Source organism: Mycteria americana, chromosome 2, assembly GCF_035582795.1.
Source record: "Mycteria americana isolate JAX WOST 10 ecotype Jacksonville Zoo and Gardens chromosome 2, USCA_MyAme_1.0, whole genome shotgun sequence".
NCBI classification, from domain to species: Eukaryota; Metazoa; Chordata; class Aves; order Ciconiiformes; family Ciconiidae; genus Mycteria; species Mycteria americana.
In genome coordinates this window covers 129,670,079-129,687,871 of record NC_134366.1, presented here as the reverse complement: position 1 = coordinate 129,687,871, position 17,793 = coordinate 129,670,079, and positions in this window count along the sequence as shown.

Genomic DNA, 17,793 nt, shown 5'->3' with positions numbered 1-17,793 from the left:
TTAGTTTTCCTCACACCTTCTGTTCAGTGGAGTTCAAATGCCCCTACATTGTACTATAGTCACTTTGCCAGCAGAAGTCAAAGCTGCCCCTGGAGACAACCAGCATTTTGTGGAAGTTCTGTGAAGCCTCTCAGATAAAAGGCAGCGGTTACTGGCAACGCTCTCTTCTTTCCTGTTGATAACACATATAAAGGACCTTGCAAAAAGAGAGACACCAATAAATTCTGAAAGACTCTACAGGTGTCTATAGTTTTGCTCATTGAGAAGAATGAAGAAACACAAGTCTAGTTATGTGAGAGAGAAACCTTTAACTTTATGTGTCAAAGACATTTTCATTCCATCTGAAGGGAATATCTTCCCTAAAAATACAGAAAGATCTGTTCATTGAGGAGAATCTCTGAAGGTTCAGCAGCAGCCACATAAACATCAGTCACTGTTGCCTCATTTTTGAGGCTGCCTTTGCCTGCTCTAAAGACTACCAGTCAATTAGGGACAAAAAGGAAATGTCAAAGACTGTGCTTGCTGCAGCCTTTGTATCAGATGCATCCATGTCTTCTGCAAGGGCCATGACTTCAAACTTATTGCAGACCATATAGTTACTAGTATTGATATGGAAAACAGACAATTAGCTAAAACTGCTCTTGTCAACAAATTTTGGGAGGTAAACACTTTTGAGTGATTTTGTGTAATGACAGAAAGGTAACATCTGCCTGAAATAAAAATACTCCATCTCCCATGGAAGAAGTGTGAGGGTTCCCTTATAAGTAGCGGTGGGGAAAAAAATTATCAAATTAATAACAGAAAAGATAATTTGGAAATACAACCTAAAGCTACCGTGAAAACAAGTCAAAAATTTTATTTATATCTCCCCTATCTTCCAGAGTGGGAGAAGGAAAAAGAAGAATGTGGTAGCCTCCCTCTAGCACCTTGACACTATAAAAAATGACATAACAAATTAATAGTTTAAAAATACCTCTGCTCATAAAATAACAACATCTGTACTGGTCTGCACCTTATAAAGTTCAACAGACTGAAGAAAGAAAGGGAAGTGAAGAGGAGAATGTCAGCCTCTTATGTTGCTAGTTTGAAAGGAAAAGCAATTGTTATAATAGATCATCCCTTTGTGGTTACAGCCCAGACAGAGGGTCAGGGTACGTGCACCAGGCTCTAACAAATGTCTTGCGTACTGATGTGTAAGTCCCTCAGTTTCTACCTTGTGGTGTTTCAACTCTTTATCAGGATACCTAAAAAAACTCTAAAAGGAATTGTGAGCTAGATCAATGCCTGTCATCTGTCTGCTGAGATTCACAAATAAAAGGCAGAATAGAAGTTCACAGATATTGACAAAGTATGCATATTGATACTGAACGAATGATTCATGAAAAAATAATTTAGAAGTAGAATCAAAAAATCACAGAATGGTTGAGGCTGGAAGGGACTTCTTGAGGCCATATGGTTCAAGCAGGGCCACCTAGCACCACTTGTCCAGGACCATGTCCAGAGAGATTCTGAATATCTCCAAGGAGGGAGCTTCCACAACTTCTCTGGGAAACCTGTGCTCAGTCACTCTCACAGTAAAACAGTGTTTCTTCATGTTCAGAGGGACACTCCTGTTTTTCAGTTTGTGCCCATTGCCTCTTGTCCTGTCACTGAGCAGCACTGACAGGAGTCTGGCTGTGCCTTCTTTGCAGCCTCTCTTCAGGTATTTATACACATTGATGAGATTCCCCCTGAGCCTTCTCTTCTCTAGGCTAAGTAGTCCCAGCCCTCTCAGCCTTTCCTCATAGGAAAGATGCTCCAGTCCCTTAATCATCTTCATGGGCCTTTGCTGGATTTTTCCAATATCAATATCATAGACTCTTTTTCTGAGCCTGTGGTTTAGTATTTCCTTGTGTTTGTTTATTGAATTTCTGCAGATTACATTTGAGTTTTCACAACTTTATGATTCTGTGGATTGTTCTGAAATATTGCTGGAAGTAGCAAGGCTCCCGTGGGCATCCATCCATTTAGCTTATAAAATGCATACTACTTTATATTATTTTATCTATTCATTTCACTCTGTGCTGCCCTCGGCTCTGAAAATATAACTAACCCCTGCTCTGTCAAGTAACAGGAATATCACAGCAGGCAGCTAGAGGGAGGAACATCTGGAGGACATGTTCTCACACCATGATTTTATCTAGAGAATGAAGAACTATATCAGTTATATGTTAGATTGGTCAACAAACTAGCCTCCAGTGCTTAAAATGGATCATACAGCTTATGTAGCAGTACCACAAGGCTAAAATGAAGACAGTTTTTCCTAAAATCTTTTGCAGCACATCACCAGTTGCAATCTGTTTTACATAATTAGTGGGAGGAATTGTTATTCAGACAGCATTTTAGATCCCTCCAAAACCTAGTTGGGAAAATTGCCAAAAAAAGACAAAGAAATGAAAAACTAAATGTTGACCTTTCAATAAAGAATAAGATACTTGCATTTGATCCAATTTAGTGATAATAAAAAAACCACACTAAAATGGTCTGAAGTCTGCAACTCCTACTCCAAGTAGGAGGAAACATCAAGTGACTGTTGGCTGTCTGTGGGAGATGTGATAAAATGAGGTGATAAAACCCTTGACTCAATGAGCTTTACAGAGCACCTATAAGCCTCAGAAAAGTGAATTATGGGGATAAAGAGCAATGAAAAATTGAATCAAGAGGAAGTCTTATTCTAACAAAGTTGAAGAACACCAGGGCAAAAGAAGCACCATGAGGATTCAGACACTCCTATGGCAACACTCAAAATCTGATCAAACCTTACTGAACCACAGCTCTGCTTCTCTGTCATAGATGTAGAGCCAATCTGACATATACATATTCTGTAGTTCTTGATAATAAAATCACATGTTCATTGTGTCATTTTCTTTATAGCTTAAAGCATCATGGTATGGCAGAATTGCTATCCACACTCTTTGTAGGGGCTCTCTTGTCCACATCCTGTAAGAACCAACTATGACAGACCACCTATTACCAAACAAGCTAAACTAGAGTTCCATAATTGCTTTTGAACAGAAATACAATGTCCATTTCAAATGCAACTGTTTTTATTGTTATGTTCAACATGTCCTATGTGTTCTTTTCATCTATAAAGTAATCATGTAGAACATGTGATGCATACAGTGGAAGGGGAAGGGAAAAAACCTGGAGCACCACAGGCAACAAATATGATTACGCTAAGGGTTATTTTAAGGAGTGGAAGCTGCTTATCCCTCTCTCCATTTAACTTTTTCAGCTGGTGTCTCCAATTACATTCAAAAAGCACAAAAACACAAAAGCATGAAAATTTGCAACAGTCATTAGCAAGCAGCTCTTCTGAATACACAATTTTTGTTTTCTCATGATACTTGTTAGTTTAATCAGCTGTTATTTTTGCCGGCAGTCCTGGTTGCTGTCATATTTCTTGCATGGAATTACATAAACATGTTTGTGCAAGAAGGTTTTATGAACGTATCAAAAGATCAAATCAATTTAATGATTAAATTTTGAACTTCCCAACGGTCAAGACTCATAGGGACAGAAATACTCGCTTAAAAATGGTAACTGGCAAAAAATGTACAAATCAAGAAAATCTATATCCTATATAGACCAGAGAATAAATCAGGAACAATATTCATAAAACCTACAACAGTTCTGTCTTCTCAAGCATTCTACTTATTTCCTAACTAAAGATACAAAGTATAAAAAAATTAATAGAGCTGGTTCTGTCATTAAGTATAATCAAGGAAGGAACTGCATTTGCAGTCAGTTACTACCTAACATCCTCCTGCATAGCTAAGATGCATGCACATAATCCATATTTAATAACACTTTCTCTCCCTTGAGCTTGTATTACTGCCGATGTATGTTCCTTAGAAAACCTGACAATGTCCTATGAAAAACTTGCCTCTGGTTTCAAATGTGCTTGCAGGTAAGCCAAATTCATGTGAAGGCACCTATTTGACCCTCAGTGATTTTGGAGACATTTTTACATTGTCTTCAGAATGCACACAGGGTGCAATGGCAATTGCAATTTCTTTCCCACAATCCAACTGGTTAAAGTAAAGCTCCATGACCTATGACAATAAGGGTGGTTTAGGATTTCCTAGTATAGCTGTGTACCCCAAAATTTCTATGAACAATACAGTTTTATCATGAAGAACTAAAACTATGTGACTAGTGATTATGCTTCAGCAGTAATTATAGCCTCTATCCCATCTACACAATCTACTTTAGATTTCTCAGTTCCGAAGCTCACTAGTTTTCCTTGTTTCAGAAGGCAAAAAACCCAACAAAACTTCACCTATCCCCAGCACAAATGACCTACAGTCAGGAGAGGCTTATCTAACAAAATCGTGGCCCAGTTAGTTAGTGTCAAGAGACAGAAGTCAGGTACTTGCAGATCCAGGAGAATCCCATGTCATAGCTTCTAAAATATTGTCATTACTTAGAGTTATAAAGGATGGACAAATTATCCAACAATAAGCATAATACTGTTTTTAGAAAGACATAACCTGCTGTGAAAATAAGAAATCAGAGACAGTCCTTAAAATCCAGATCTCATATTCTTACAGCACAGAAGCAGCGGTGTGGATGAAGGTTGTAATACATATATGGTAATGAAACATGAGCAAATGGAGGTGATTTGGTCTGGCTAACGTCTGTATTGACATAAGCCAGAAACAAGCATACACAACAGTACAGACAGAGGACATAGCCAGAGTGTTAGTCTTTTCCCATCTGAATAGTCCAATCCATTTTTGTTCCTAATGGACAGAACTGTCACAGTAAAGATTCTTACATAAAGAAAATTGTAAACATTCTTTTCCTCAGCAGTTTACTCGCACAGACCCAAATCTGGCTTTATTGAAACATATTTCAAACATGATTGCATTTACATGTACAACACATTTGTAAACTGTTGTGCTAAAATATAATGATCTCTTTAAACAGACATGAAGGACAGAGTGTATGCATCATAAGTAATGAAATATTATTCCAAGTGGTGTTTCATGGCATTCTCCCAATAAATCTAATCCAAAGCAAACCAGGCCATTTTTTTGTGATACAGGTTATAAATTAAAATGTTTGCAATGCAATCATTTTGAACCTTGCTGTTTAATCATGCACAAAAAATGATTGTACTTCAGAGCACTCACTGAGTCATTGACAGTGTTACTTGTTATTATGTCACTTTGGGACACATGACATTTGTAAACAGCTCACCAGGCTGTGCTTAAAATAAGTAGCTATTATTTCTCTCAGGTGTATTTCTGATCTCTACCTTCCCTATTAAACTTTTCCCCTGAATATCTGTATAGAATATATTCACTACAGTTAAACTTCCCTATCTTAAGCATAAGATAAGAGTTATAAAAAAAAACCCAACTTCCAGTTGCTGCAGATGTCCACTGATTCTGATTCATCCATATGGCCGTCATCTCTTTCAAGTGACAAGTCTGCTTTTCTTCCCAGGTCCTTCCAAGAAAGTTTTATGTAAGCAAAATTCTCCCGTTTCCGTGAATGTCCTTTTATATGGGGCAAAATTCCTGGCTTTCCCTCTGCCATTTTTTCTTCCTCTTTGCAGCTCTTTTCATTTGTCCTGGGTTAAGTTACTGGGGAACAACAGACTTCACAGGACCTGCTGAACATTGTGTCGGAAACACAAACCATTTTCTGGACTCCTAGAAAACAGTTTTTTCCAGCATAGGTGAAGCATGAAGCTCTAGAGTGAAGCCAACATTGAGTCCAGTATTTAGCCCACAGACTTATCAGTGAGAGAAAAGACAGCTTTTTCTTTGTTTCATGCCTTTACTTCGAGCATATGACCTCATGCATAATTCAGAGAGAAAGAAACCAATAGAAAATAATTCCATCATCAGATCTGAGATAGACGTAACTCAGTCTGAATATTTCATACAGAAAAAAATCGCTTAGTAATACATTACTTCACACTGCCAATGAAATGCTTGAACTCCTCATTTCATCTCACTGAAAAATAACAACACAATCCCTGTAGTTTGGTGAAAAAGACCACAACTGGGCTGTAAAACACAAGCCAAATTGCAAACAAATTATAAGAGAAAGTAAGTCATGCAACTATTTTATAAAATCGTGGAACATGATTTTCAATTAGATTTTATTCCCGAATATGTTTTCAACAGATGTAAAATTAGTTCACCAGCTCCAGGTCTTTAGGATATTCTGAATTCTTAGCATATATTGAGAAATGAGAAATAATAAATAAGACACATCCTTCTATTTGTAAATTGTTTTCTTTCCTCAGGCTCTACTCTTGCAAAATAGAATCTATTTAACACTACTTTACATTAAAAAGTAATTTTGTATCTGTGAGCTGGCATATGTCATCACAAATCTGCTCTAATAACAAAAGCTTCGATGTTTCTAATGTTTTAAACACCTTGTAATTGTCCTAAATCTCCACAATCAATGTACTCTCTCTCAGGTTAATGTAGTACACCCATTTAGTTCTTTGATTATAAACTGGAAGATAATGAATGTTAATATTGCTGTCAGCAATTCAAAATATCTTGCAGGTATACTGATGTACATCACTCTTAACAGAAACCCAAATGTCTCAATCTGTTTCTGTTTAAATTTATTGAAATTTTGCAAGTGTATGCTGAGACTAAGGGGTTTCACTTTTCCACTATTTTCCTTATATTAGTTTTTCAGTTTTATAGCTGCTTATAACAAGTTCTGATCAGTTCTCCCTATTTCTCCTCTTTTTAAATTTCTTTTTTTTTTTTTTTCTTTTGGTCTGATTCAATTCTAATTAAATTTTTTGTAACAGCAAAAAAACGCACAAGAAGTCAACAGTTGTTTCTATAGCATAACTGAATAACAATACACTTGATGCTAAAGGAAACAGCCCTAAACTAAAAGTCAGAAGCCCAGTTCCTGGTGCTAAGAATAAAAGAAAGGTTATTCTCTTTGGTAGACACAACTAGAAGAGAACTTTGTGGTAATTTTCTTGCAGCCTTGTCATATGCCACCTGTTCAAAAATTTATCAATTTTTATCTAAAATTATTTAGGTTGTTTGCCCTGTGCTCTTCCCATTGGAAGGTTATCTTGTAACCTTACTGACTTAGTGTACTTCAAGTGTACTTAACTTTCTTATTTCTAATTTAAACATATTCATGTTCATTTCATGAAATGTTGCCCATATCTCAAGCTCCTCCTTTTACTAAACTAATTTTTCTCTTTTCCACATTTATCTCTGCAGGTAACAGTCCAAAACCCCTCACACTTAATTTTTGCTACATTAAACAAACCGCTAGTTTTCTGGGAAATGTTGCTCACTTGCCTTGCTTTCTGTGACTGATTCAGCTTCCTGATTCAAGAAAATACATGGTAAATATGAGGAAATAAATGGAAAATACAAGGTAAATTATGTTAGAAATTTTTGCCGGTATAATCTACCCGTCATTGGTTCTTCTGTAGCCAAATCTCTGCACAGTCCATAGAGAAAGCAACTGTCATGACCCCTATAGTTGAATCATAGGTTCTTAATTCAAGCCAAGTTGACCTATTGTTCAGGTTATTCCTCAGTGTTGACTTGTGCTATTAAAAGCTTGCCCAGGATTTAAGTATTTTGTCCCTTGGTGCTTTACAGGTTTTCTCTTTTCAAAAGATACATATAAGCAACTTGTCAGTTTGTGTATATATATATGTGTTTCTGCGTGTCCCTTCTCCACAGATAGGCTGAAGCTGTGACAGTTCATAAGGCCAGCATAAAGATTCCAAAACCCATTCTGCAGGAGACTTCATACCAGTATTTCATCAGCTAGTGCTAATGGCAAAGGACAGGCTAAAGACTCCTTTACTGCTGTTGTATCAGTGCTTGAACACAAAAAGAAAGCCTGCTTTTCTCATTCAGCAACAAACCTGTGTTTTACCTCAGGCAATTCCTAGTTTGCTCACCTGCATGTTAGCCAAAACAGCAGCCATCATAGAATTAGTAAGTTCTTCTTTCAGCGTTTAAGATTCTACGTGAATGGGAGCCAAATAAACTAAAGGTGTGTGGCATGGCATTTCTCATGCTCATTCCTCAACCAAGAACATAACTGCAAGCTTTGTATTTAACTTTCTCAACAGGTGACAGTACTCTGAGATGCACCAATAAAAATACAGAAAATAATAGTAATAATTAAAGGTCTGTTCCATGGGTATATTGAACTAACACAGTTGTCACAACTATTTCTCTGGTCAGCATCACACAAGAAGAACAATGTGGTCAGCATCACATCTGGCCACCCCAGACATCCCCTCCCCACCCTGAAGATCCAGGTACCCACTTACAGGGTGGGGTTTTTCTGTGGTAGAACTTTAGAGGTAAAGCCAAAGCAAAGTTTAATTAGACACTTTCATTCTATCACTCAGTACTAACCAGTAGAATTCAAATTAAATGCCTTTCACAGTCTATATGAATATCTGAACAAAGTCTCCAGAAATTACAGGAAAGCCTTATTATTCATGGGAAGTTGAGCAAATGTTCCAGTAACAGGAGGGGTTATGTCAGAATAAGGTTACAGATAAATAAACTCTGACAAGAAGAGTAACTGGCCAGGAAGGGGAAGAGAGAAGCTGTTGTTTATCAAAGAGTAATTATGAAAAACTGGGTCAAACTCATGCAACATTCCAGAAACAGGTTCTAATTCTTTCCAGAGAAGGAAGAGTTTGGATCAGAAGGATTGAAGGATTCCGCATGGCACTAAAAGCCTGTGTTCCTTATCACCTGGTCTGTGGCCCTATTTCAGGAATAGATTACCAGCATATTCAAAGCATGCATAAGGGACTAATTTTCTGCCATACAATCAAATTTACAACAGTTACTCTCTCTCTTTCTTTTTCCATTATTAAATCTTCATATACCATATTGAAGTAATACTCATAAATATAGCAAAGTAATAAAATGTTTTGTTTGAAGTCTGATAAAGCACATACACTTCCCTCACTTATCCAAAAACCCTGGTATTAAGCTATCCCCCTCTCCTTTTAGTATAAGCTGGAAGTTCTTACCAGAAAATGGTGCTGTAAAAAGTGAAATACAATAAAAACACTAAAGTGACTCAGTTGTATTCTATTTGGGCAGTTGGTGTCAATATTAGAAAATAAGGTAAATGTCTCACTGCTTTGGAGGTGAGGAATTAATTTTTATATTGATTTTCTCAACAAACTCAGATGACACCTGAAGAATCTCTCTTTTAAAATTCTAATCTTTAAAATCTAATTTTAACCCATAAAATGTCAAATTTTATATATATATATATATACACACACATACATATATATAAAAAAATACATAAAAATATTTAAATATATAAAAACCCCCAGTATCCCGAACCTGAAAACTTGTAGTCTAGGTACACAGAGTTTCATTCTTCTTTACAGACTAGTCTTAGACAACATGAACCATGACAAAATCTGACAGAATGATTCCCATGATGCACTATGACGGCTTTGCAAAAGAAGACAGTGAAATATGATGGAAAATGTAGTTCAGCATAGTGAGAGCAATGCAAAATATATGACTATTGCTTACCATGTTCAGAAAAATTCTAAGGAAATTGAGCTTTTTCCTAAGCAAGGTTAAGGGACAATACCTCCTTCTTCAGAGAAAATAATTTGCAGAACCTCCATGCTCTAGACAGTAAAGTGGTATTTTATCATGTCTTTTTTCTGAAATACTTCATACAATCTGGTTCTAAACATTTGGATGACCAAACTATTCTCAGCATTAAATATTTCAATGGATTATTCTTGTATTTCAAATAACTGCTGGGTTTGTAAATTGGGCTTATTAGAAGGATACCAAAGCCTGGCTATGGATTACTCATTGGAGTTGAATAGACAACAGTTTTTGAATGTACAGCTACTGTTATTTTTCTCTTCTTTTTAACTAGGAATGAAGTGAGTGTAGATTTGTGAATGCTTGTCAATGAACATTTTATCCCTCTTCTCATCCCTTCTCTGTTCAGAACTCTTCCCCCTCCCAAACAGTCTGCTTTTACAACAAACCCGTATTTCCTCTCGAAGAAGAAAATGTATTTATTCTTACAGGTTTAGAAGGGTATAAACACATTTTGTGATGGTTTTGGTTTGCATTTTATGTCCAAATACAAAATTCTAATATACTGATATACTGATATTATTGTTACATGAGTAGTGAGCTATTTTATGAAAGACTGCGGAATTGAATGACCTTATTATAACTCTATAGTAACATAAGAAGCCATGTGAGTTCAGAATGTTTATAATAATTGAAAAACATATTAGGCATCTGGCAGTGGTTTAGAAAACCCTTTTGCTAAGCTCAGAAATACAGATCTACTTTTTGTAGGACTGTTAAAATGAAGAATACTTTCCTTATAACCTATTTAAGTTATTTTGAAGCTGAATGACTTTAACATATAAGTAGAAGTAATGCAAACCACTTGAAACAGAAATTCAACTTGTATTAAAATCTAATAGAAATAAATTAGTATCTCAGAAAATGAAAGAAATTAAATGAAATGTTAAAACCTATATTCTCAAAATTGACCAGAGAAAGGAAAAGGCAACATAACCATGAAGCTAAAGATTTGCAATTCTATTGAAAATAAGGACGTACGCTTTACTAATAGAATGCAGTCAGGACTACTCCATAAAGAGGTGGTATCAATGCAAGAATGAGAGCAGCCATTTGGAAACTAAAGAAACTAAAACAGAGCACTTCACATCCCTTCATTTTACTCCAGTTGGTGGCCGGTCACAAGTGGTGTTCCCCAGGGCTCTGTGCTGGGGCCAGTTCTGTTTAATATCTTTATCAATGATCTGGATGAAGGGATCGAGTGCACCCTCAGTAAGTTTGCAGATGACACCAAGTTGGGCGGGACTGTTGATCTGCTTGAGGGTAGGAAGGCTCTGCAGAGGGACCTGGACAGGCTGGATCGATGGGCTGGGGCCAACTGGATGAGGTTCAACAAGGCCAAGTGCAAGGTCCTGCACTTGGGCCACAGCAACCCCATGCAACGCTACAGGCTTGGGGAAGAGGGGCTGGAAAGCTGCCTGATGGAAAAGGACCTGGGGGTGTTGGTTGACAGCCGCCTGAATATGAGCCAGCAGTGTGCCCAGGTGGCCAAGAAAGCCAATGGCATCCTGGCTTGTATCAAAAATAGCGTGGCCAGCAGGAATAGGGAAGTCATCATGCCCCTGTACTCAGCACTGGTGAGGCCGCACCTTCAATACTGTGTTCAGTTTTGGACCCCCCACTACAAGAGAGACTTTGAGGTGCTGGGGCGTGTCCAGAGAAGGGCAACGAAGCTGGTGAAGGGTCTGGAGCAGAAGTCTTATGAGGAGCGGCTGAGGGAGCTGGGACCGTTTAGCCTGGAGAAAAGGAGGCTGGGGGGAGACCTTATCGCTCTCTACAGCTACCTGAAAGGAGGTTGTAGAGAGGTGGGGGTCGGTCTCTTCTCCCAGGTAACAAGTGATAGGACGAGAGGAAATGGCCTCAAGTTGCGCCGGGGGAGGTTTAGACTGGATATTAGGAAATTTTACTTCACTGAAAGGGTTATCAAGCATTGGAAGAGGCTGCCCAGGGAAGTGGTTGAGTCTCCATCCCTGGAAGTATTTTAAATACGTTTGGATGAGGTGCTTAGGGACATGGTATAGTGGTGGTCTTGATGGTGTTAGGTTAACGGTTGGACTCGATGATCTTAAAGGTCTTTTCCAACCTATACGATTCTGTGATTCTGTGATTCTGTGATTCTGTGATCTCTGGATTGTGATTAAAAAAGAAATCATTTACATTTGGCCTAGTAACTCTGGTAACTACTTGTCTAGTACTTAATTAACCTTCCCTCAGGCCAGAGAACTCATGTAATAAGGAAGAAATGGGCCAAGACAGCATTTCAGGACAGGAGTATTTTCTTCTCACACAATATTTTTATTTCTGCTCAAAATTTTAGGCTATCATAGGTTGGAGATTTTTTCCCTTTCGTCTTCCTTCAGAAACCATTAAGGATATTCATTAAGCTATTTTCAATCCCTGTTAGAAACAGAAGCCAGGGATACGCCTCTGAAGAGACAGGTAGAAAGAAGAAAACCTGCATTTGCCAAGAGTACAAAGCCAGCAGCTAGATGAAGGTGTAAAACGGACTATGGGATTAGGAAAACCTGGCTGGAATTGGAAAGAGCTTCTGCAGGAATTAAATTCCTGGGGTAGAGGGACTGTTGCAGAAGAAATGGAGGTGAGGAGCCTTGAGGTGGGGTGTGTCCTTAACTGGGAGAGCAAGAGCTACCTGGCTAGAGCAGGAGAAAGAGGAACTGACCTGAAAAGGTAAAGGAATAAAGATGCCTTGTAGGAATAAGCAAAATCTCCATTAAGTTTGTTAGAAAGAAAAGATCTTGGAAAGTCTTTGGCAGAGAAAGATTCAGGGGATGTAAAACTCCAGGTTAGTAAATACTGGAACAAGCTAGGGCAGAAGAGAGAGATTTCAGGGCTCTGAATCATGATAGGTCACTTACTTCAAAGCACTCTCTACCTGAATATTTCTACGGGGCTTCATTGGGAGTTTGAGTAAACCCACAGAAACTGCCATATTTTCTGTGTGCATTCCATTTCTTCATGTATGGGACTTCTATAAAGCCTGGGCTTTTTTTTTTTTATTTCTCAGTATGAGAAAGCTTCATTTTTGTTCAACAGATTTAATTTTAATTACAGTGGAATCCAGGTCAACTTATGAAAATCAGAATGCATTTAGTTTTCATTACTAAATGCTAAATTTCCCATTATTAGCTTCAACCATTGTAGCCGTGTTCTATACTTCTTAAATTACTCCTTTTAACTACAAATCAAACTTAAATGACACTTTAACAACAGTGAAAGGATACTGGGATGATGCATAAGTAAAGTGCTCTGAAAGAATGTACGGTGACTGGTGAATCAATATGTGTCAAAGTAATGATTCATAGGATAATCTTTCTCTAAATATTTGATTTACACTCAAGAAAGTTTACAAACCATTCATTTGCACTTCCTTGTCTCTTGGCTTCACCCTAAAAATTATACCACTGAGCCCCTTTACTCACCAGATTGTTTCACATAGTATGTAAATACCAGCTTCCCTGCATCTCTTTGGACATACTTCTCTTTCTTTTTTCTGTGGTTGGGGTTTTTTTTGTTTGGTTTTGTTTGGTGGTTTTTTTTTTTTAATAGAAGAAAAGAAGTCATTCATATCCCACTGGCTTTTTTTTTTTAATAGAAGAAAAGAAGTCATTCATATCCCACTGGCAAAGGCAAACCTTTTTATAGAAGAAACATTTCTAACTTAATGAATTAATAGTTCTAGCTCAAGAAAACTACAAAGGTATTAGAAATGAAAGAGCTTAGAAGCTCGATTAAATTTATAGCTGAGTAAATGAAAGCTTGGTGGAACCCAAAGACAGCTGCCACTGATTGCATTATTCATGACAGGCAAACACAAACCAGTTACTCAGAACATGGAGTTAAAGCGAACAGAATATTGTTTTTTAACTTCATGTACAGTTAGATGTTAAAGCTTCATTATCTGGGTGAATCTTTGGGAGTTATTTGTACAGAGACTACTTACACATGTTGGGCTTTCTCACTTGCTAACACTAGGTTTTGTTCAGTGTGTCTTAATAACAAGACCTTTCTAGTCCTTTTGCCTTCCCAAAGGAAAAAGACAGAAGCGGAACTATTTTTTAACCGTTTGGATTGACAGGCAATTAAAAAAAAAAAAAAAAAAGGCATTGATTAAGGCAGTCACTATCTTTTTATTGTTAAAATACCTAAAGCAATAAAGGCTAGGTGAAGCTACAGTTAATGTTCCTAGCCAAACAATTAGAAAACAAATGTAGAGTGGAGTTCAACCAGGTTTTCCATAACACTAAATGACCAATGCTGCAACTGAATTAGGGCATTTTGAGGTAAAATATTGGTAGATCTGGCAACCAGTTGGAAATATGCTGACATATCAGTGGACAACAGCAATCTTAAAAAAAAAGAAGTTTTAAAAAGTTTGGCTTTAATTTGAAAAAGGTCCTAGGTTTTATTATTACTGGCATAGATCAAGCCTATTACTATAAAATGCTTATAACACTGTGAAAAAATCACTGCCATCAAGTGGCTGTGCAGTGGAGGGAAGTTTCAGGGAATTCAGGATTGTAGTTCTATGTGATCCCTTTTGTGTTTACCTACATCGATGGGCAGAGAGGGGATGGAAAGAAGCCTGAACTGGGGTCTGCACCATTCTCTAAGTAGGAACTAAGCATGTCTTTCTCTAGTTACACCTTCCTAACAAGACCTATGGTTAGCTCGGAGTCCCTTTCAGTTCAACGTGCTAGAATGCAATCACCTGTGCAGACTGCCTCATCCCTCACTTTGAACTCAAAGGCTCAGACATTCATAAAATACATATTTCAGTGGATTTTTTAATGAGTATAAAATCCAGTAAGTGTATGGTTTTATTATTTAGTTTTCTATGATGTGCAAGACACAGCTGGGGGACAAAGTACAGGTTTTTTCATAATCACAGACAGAAGAAACATCTACTATTAGAAATATTAAAGATACTAAGTCCTTCTTTTGCTTTTCAGAAGTTTTTTCTTCCCTCTTTCCCAACAGATGAATCCAATATAATCTCTCTTATTCAAGCAGCAATCTTATTTTGTTGTGCAGGAAGAAAGAAAACCTCACAGTTGTTAAGGAACACAAATCAGCAGCGTAAAAGAGATTTTTTAAGCTTCAACTGGAATTTAGGGAGAGGACCAGAATTGACTTCTACTACTTCTACATGCCTCTGAAATGCAAGGCCTATCTAAATTATGTATTGAGCTTTTCTTCTCATTTTGCCATAGACATTGAACAATTATTTTCCTAGTCTTTCTTGGAAGCTTGGACAACTGGTAGAGTAGCAAAGGGAAGATTCAATCCTTCAAAACTAAAGCACTTCAAATGTGATGAAATTAATTTCCTGAAGTGCATGTCCCTGCAGTGAAGCAGTGAAAACAGAAAATTGAGGGATAACACTAGTGTGACTATTTAAACCATATCATTTTATTTGTTTTTGTTAATGTTGCTTAATCTGAATACTTGCCTAATTGTTAGGGGAAAGACATTTCCCTCTTTGATATTCCGTTCCTGGCCCTTCCACTTATGGACCTAAAGACTCCCAAGACCTGTTCTTTATATTTCTGAGAGGCTTATAGAAAAAACAGAGGAGACAACATTTTTTCCTTTTGCTGATTTTAAGGTAAAATTCAAGATTTAAGCAACAAATATAACCCAAGCACACTATGCCCTCTCCCCCTATACTCTATACTCCCTTCCTGACTAGATTGTGTTAAAACAAGAGAGGTCACAAACTTAGATTGTTTTCCTTTGCAGGTCAACTTTCATCAAAACAGGACTGGGTTTTTGTTTTGGGGTTTTTTTTGTCTACTGCTGAACTAGAACTTGTGCTTTAAACAGATCTAACAAATCTGATTTATGTTTTCACATTAAATCAATAAACTCAGCTAAAACGTATGTCTTCATATTGTGTGCCCTTTGGCACTATATCATTACATTTCAAGATTTTCTTACATGAAATAACTGAATGTGTAAGAAACTAAAGACTTTCTAGATTCAAGGAATGAGATCCTCCATTTGGGTCAAGCTTAACTATATTATGGATGATTTAGGCACTTAATACAAGTAGAAATCTAGGCATCATATGGCTACATCTGCATGGGAAAATACTGGCCAGGAGCACGTCTCTAGCATGAAACAGTTGCACTGAGAATATGATAACCACATTAAATGTGCTTCAAATGTTTCTGCTGAAGACTAGCACTGGACTATTCCAAAGCTAATGAACTGAACACCCACTAATAGCTGGAATGTGGTTTCCAGTTGAGTTTCATCCAAATGAAACCCAGTTTGTGCACTCCCATACCACACTCACACAAACCAAAGCACAGTAAGCTTTGATAATTGGTATGAAGAGTTTTGCTTCAGAAGTGCATTTCTGATGCAATGCAGACACATCTACAGGGCTGCCATAAAGGATCTATTCTACCCTTCCTTGAGGCAAAAAAACAGGATATTGACCAAAATGGAAACTGCAGGCTGAGGATCTGCTTCTCCTGTGCCTAAGGAATCTTACAACGAACTTGTTGTATCCCTAAAAATGTCCTTTCAGCTTCAGAAAATGATCATTCTAGGACCTTCATGAGCCATAGGCTGCATCCATTTAACTGACTGTTTTCATGAATTTGCAGGATGAATTTTCTGTTGTGTATAAATGCAAATGAATACACCAAAGCATCTGGGAAAATATATAACTTTTTAGAATGTATTAATAATTTATATATGGTTTCAGCAGTTCCAAAGCCATGAAAAATCTTGGTCTAGCTACACAAACTAGTAAATATTACAGAATGAAAATCAAAATATTACAGAATGGAAATTAACATCAACTGAAACAAATACCATGACATGGCTCTCCATTCTCCTGGGAGTTGTTTGGGTTTTTTCCTCCTGCTCAGTGCCCTACAGCTAGTTGTTTCCATTTACAAGTCTCAGTGTGATAAATCAGAGCCTTTCAAACTGAGCTGCTATACAGTGCTGTCAGCATGCATCTTTCTCAGCAAAAAAAATTTAGCAAGTCTAAATGCATCCCAGATTAAGTAAACCGCCACTTGTATGTCCACAATTTCCTACACAATTCTAGGTGTGTTACTTCAATGTTCTGATCCTTGCAGTTAAATCAAATAACAATTCCACTACAAAACAATGGTCAGAATATACACAGGAACATGAACTCATACAAATTCCAAAGATGGTCTGATTCACATATTATTTCACTCCCTGATAGTTACAAGTACAAATATTGGCTTGTTTCAGACTTGTGGGAATGGTATGTTTAAATTGGATCTTTCAAAGAAGATTCTGGCATACAGTTAAATCCCATAAATAGGGATAATTTTTAAGGACACTGTAATGCCATCCTGATTGGGAATGTTTCTATGAATCAGGACCCCACTGTTATCAATACTTCAGGAAAGGGACTGGTATATGGCAGATGATACAAGTCACCAGGATGCTGCAGGTCAGCAGGATACTATAGAGAGTTTGGAAGCAATTCATTCATGATGATGGGAAAGCCAGGCTTCTCAGTGGTTTCTTTGATGACAAGAGGGTGCTAATGTGCCCAACATACCCATAATTCCCTTACAGTCTCAACTGTGAGATGGAAACATAAGTATGAACAAAGTAGCATAAGTAGTGCTAACAGAAGTTTTACACAGTCACAGGATAATATCCTTGCAAGCAACATTTATGAGCATATATATGTATATATATAATATATGAGCAACTGTAACATGAAAGTTTTGATAATTCTTGAAGTACAATATTACACTAGCTGAACACTGACCATGCTATTACACAAATATGTACAACATAGAGGAACTCCAAAGATGTGCTGTTCTTTGTACTTTGCATAGTCCATCCCTCCAAATATCACATTTACATTTCCTGCAGATGTCATTATAATACTTACTATTTTATTCTTCTTATACATAATCAGGCTGCTTTATATACAACCCTGCATATGTGCTCAAAGTGAGATTTCTACTGAGGCAACATCATGTAAATTCTGCTGCTTGGATTATCTGTAACGTCTATTAGGATTAAAATTATGCTGCTGATTGATTTGTGAACTGGAAGCAATTGATAGATAAGTCACCCAAAACTTATTTAGAGT